Genomic DNA, 4,777 nt, shown 5'->3' with positions numbered 1-4,777 from the left:
ACCCAAAATCTCTGTAAATGTTTATGAAAATTAATAAAATATAATTATAGAAAAAAAATGTTCAAAATTTTTATTTTACACATTAAACAAATTATTGAAGACACAGTGTGAGAAGTTCAACCAACATTCAACTCATTAGCATTACTCAAGGACTGTAATTAGTCTGTATCTATTCAATGTTATTCTTATTGCTGTTTTTTTCTGTGAATTTTTTTTTTCATTAAAAGTGTTACTTATATTAGCATACAATGAGTTTGTTGTTTTTATGTGCTATCAAGTTGCTTGCAACTGACAGCAACCCTATGTTCAAATGCTCTGAACCGGCTCTATCCTAAGCCAACTTTATTGTCTCTGACAAACCTACCATCATAAAATTTATAATTTCATTTATAATACTGTGTATATAAGGCGCTCTGGTGGTCTACTGGTAAGAAACTGCACTGTAATCCCAAAGGCATGTAGTTCAAATCCACCAGCCGCTCCATGGGAGACTGATGGGCATATAAAGCAACTGAAAATATCGTGGCTTAGATCAGGCATACTTTAGTCTTTAAACTGGCATACTTGCTCTTTTTAAACTTTCACAGCCGACTTGCCTGTTGTAATATATCTTTTTACTTCTAAGGGTGTTGATTGTAGATGCAAGTAAAATTAAATCCTTGACAACGTCAATCTTTTCCTCATATACTGTGATGTTGTTTATTAGTCCTGTTGTGGGAATTTTTGTTGTCTTAATGCTAACATATAATCCATACCAAAATTGGTAAGTCTTTGAGCTTCAGCATTAACTGCTTTCAGTCGTCTTCATTCTCTGCAAGCCAAATTATATCATCTGCTTAATACAGGATGCTTAAAAATCTTCCTCCACTTCTGATGTCAAGATCTTTTTCATTAATCCCACTTCTCAGATTGGTTCAGGACGCAGACTAAATTGGTATGATCAAAGGATACAATTTGAACACTACTCTCGATTTTAAACCAAGTCCCCTGTTCTGCTCAAACTATAGCTTCTTGTTCTATGTATAGGTGTTATATAAGTATTAAGTGTTTTAGAATTCTCCTTTGTTTTAATATTATTTATAGTTTATTATAATCCAGACAATCAAATGCCTTTGAATAGTCTATAACATACAGGTAAACTCTTTCTTGTATTCTCTGCTTTCAGCAAAGAGAAATCTGATGTCAGCATTCATTCTATTATTACATCTGAATCCAGCTTAAATTTGTGGCAGTGCCCTGTCATCACAGTATACAACTCAGCATAGTACAACAAACTTAACAGAAGAGTGGTGAGATTTAAGAACAAGAGTACTAATATCAGAGTCTTGAAAAACAAGGAGTACATAAAATCAATCATTAAAAATTTTCCTTGGAAAATTCCTTCAATGTTAAAGAGCAATACAACATCAAACCAAAGCTAATCTCACGTTTTGGTTTGTTTTTTTTTCCAGTGCAGGCTTTTTATTAAGATAGGGAGATGCGAGAAATATTTTTGCAACATTCCTATTAAACAGAGTTTTTAAAATGTTGGCACCCAGTGTGGTAAACTGTCAATTGGGAATTTTAGTCATCCAAAACATGTTTTTTCCCCAGAGATTCTGGATGATTTGAAGCATTATTGTATGGAATTTACTTACTCTAAATTTATGCTTTTAATTTTTTTAAACTTAATTTAAAATTAAAATGCAAATAATAACATAACGGGTAGCCCATGTATTAGGAAATAAAGTTTGGCTCAGGGAGTTTCTCCCATATCCTCTTCACTCTTCTGTTATATTGCTGCTCCTGGCTCAGAGGCATTGGGGCAATGTTTATTTGGCCAGGATAATCTTCATGTGCTTCTTGCAGGAGGGTTCCAGCACAGGGGAGTGAAGAGAAAAATGAAGGAACTGAGGTGGTGGGAGGTGCCATTCCACAGAATGTCTCAGGAGGGTCTCCACAGGTAATATCCGGAGGGTGCAATTCCACTTTCAGATATTTGGTCATGTCCATGGATTATGGCTGGCAGGCCACGTAACCCCAAACTTTTCCTTCATGTGTGTAAATCTGAGTCTTACATACATCATAATGCCCCCATACCAAAGCGAAGGGCTGCATCACTGAGGATACTGTAACCCAAAGGGCATGAATTGACAGAAATCTTGATAAATACATCTCTAAATTCTTTACAATCTTCATGGTAACTAAAGCAGAGTGTGCTTATCTGTGTTTAGTGTCAGTTCTATATAAAAGTCTCTAGGTAGGCAGGTTTGTATAGTCAAAGTAAAAAGAAAGAAAGAAAAAGGAGGTCTAGACTTCAGACTAGACTCCAGAACCAAATTTGCAGGCTTAAGAACTCATGTGTGCTTGGGAATCCCGAGGATTTTGGTGGAAGGTTAACATACTTGTGTGGAAGGGGGGAATAACTTGCAGCTTTGTCTTTGTCTTAGAACATAGCTATTAGATGCAGGTGTCCTTTAATTTTTGTAAAAGACATCCAGTAGCAGATAATGAATTAGCAAAATGGTGGGTCTTCTGTCTTACATCAATAACCCTGAGTGATCCTCGATGTTCACAGCTCAAAAGCGAAGCTCAGATGTTCTGAGATCTTAGTAGCTGAAGCCAAAGGATGAGTATCTGTAGCCCGGTGTTTATTTCCCATCAATCATTCTTTTCTTCTGACAGCAGCACCCAGGTGGCCCATTTGCCCTTGCGCTGGGTGGGAGCTGAGCCAACGGCGGGGCGGCGGCCCAGCCCCGCTAATCTCGCTTTTAATAATATCAACAAAAAATAAAAGCTTGCTAAAATAGGAATGATTTTGTACATTCTGGAAACAGCATGCAGTATTCCAATTAAATAAATACCCACATGGCCATTAATATTTTAGTTGGTAAAAAAAATATTCTTAATGCATCGCAAAACAGTCAAACAAAATATCACAAACTCAAAATCATGTGACTAAAATAGCATCCATCACCAACACAAAGGAGGCAGTCCAGAATTCTGTAAAGTAACAGACAAGGACACTGAGCAAATCTCTACTAAAATCACAAGGGCACCCAGTTCAGAATCTAGCTGTTCTATTTAAAACTGACTTACCCGTTTCCAAAGCAAGAAAATGAGACTAAAAACTCTCATTCAAGCCCAAAGGAGTTTGGGTCATAGGAGAATTAACCTGCTTGAATAGTGCCACATAAACCAAAAGTCCTTCTTCATGTTATTATGTCTCTTCTAATACTAATAAGAATAATATTGATCAAGTTCTTACTATGTGTCAGGAACTGTAAAATCAGCATTTGGCAAGCATTAACTCATTTTATACTCAAGATAATTTCAAACTACACACCACTATTATCTGCATTTTTAGAGTTGAGAAAATTGAAACATAGAGAGTAAAAGTAACTCACCTATAGCAAAGCCAGATTAAAAACCCGGTAAATATGCCTGAGGCCCAAGTATAATACAGTAACCAACAGTAACACAGGAAGTTTACAATTCAGTGAGAACAGTAGACAACGTCTATTATTTACATTGCTACTCTACTGCCTAAATGAAGCTCCCAATATGCCTTCGGCTGACATTACCCTAATCTGCACCACCCTCACTATTTCCTTCATGTTTAAGATTTTTGGTAGGGTTTTTTTCAGTCACTGTCACCTTGTTGAGAGTCTTAGTTTTATGGTGACTCTCTACCTTGCCTACAATGATGTCACTTTCAAAGGATGGGCCTCTCCTGAGAATGCAGAGTATGAGAAACAAAGTTTCACCATCTTTGCCTCTTAGGAGCAATCTGGTTGCACTTCCTCCAAGACAGATTTGTTTATTCTTTGTGTAGTCTTCTTTTGGAAGAGTACATTAAATATTCTTCACCAACATAAGTGAAAGCCATTGATTTTCTTTGATCTTCTTATTGTCACTGCAGCTTTCAGATGCAGCAATTCAAAATACTATGTCTTGGGTCAGGTGCACCGTAGTCTTTAAACTGATATCCTTGCTCTTTTATATTTTGGAGAGGTCTTGGACAGCAGATTTATCCAATGCAATACATCTTTTGATTTCCTGACAACTAAGGGTGTTGACTGTGGAATAAAATAGTTGGCAACGTTAATCTTTTTTTCCATCTATCGTGACTTTGCCAACATTCATAGAGTTCTCTTATCCATTATTATTATTCAATTATTGTTCAGTGTCTACTAAGAACTTCAAGAAAAGGAATGTATTTTGGAAGGTGATTGGTGTGTAAAGGGGTTTTTTCCCCCTAAATCTAAAATGTAGACCACAATAAATAACTGCAAAAACTTACACTCTAAATTTCTTTTCTATCTGCTAAAATGTTACCAAATTCCAATTCACAGTTACCCTATGTGTTACAGAATAGACCTGTCCCATAGGTTTTCTTGGCTACCATCTCTATGAAAGCAGACTGTGGGGACTTTTGGCAGTGGTGCTCACTGGGTCCTAACTGCCATTCTTTTTTTTTCCCCCTTCTTTTTTTTTTACTAACTGCCATTCTTTAGGTTAGCACTTGAATGCAAACCATTTGCATCACCCAAGACCTTCCTCCAGGTAGTGTCCTTAAAGATACCATTACACAGCCCTCTAACTGGGCTTTTCTAAAGAACATACTTTGTTGTTGTTGTTGTTATGTGCCTTCCAGTCGTTTCCAACTCATAGCGACCCTATGCACAACAGCCCTAAACCTGGCTCTATCCTGCGCCAACCTCACCGCCTCTGACACACCCATCCCGATTACCCCAGTCACTGAATCAATCCATCTCATAGAGGGTCTTCCCCTCCT

This window comes from Elephantulus edwardii, unplaced genomic scaffold (genome assembly GCF_000299155.1).
Source record: "Elephantulus edwardii isolate Elephantulus edwardi_28Jun2011 unplaced genomic scaffold, EleEdw1.0 scaffold00298, whole genome shotgun sequence".
Lineage (NCBI taxonomy): Eukaryota > Metazoa > Chordata > Mammalia > Macroscelidea > Macroscelididae > Elephantulus > Elephantulus edwardii.
This window is presented reverse-complemented; position numbering follows the sequence as displayed.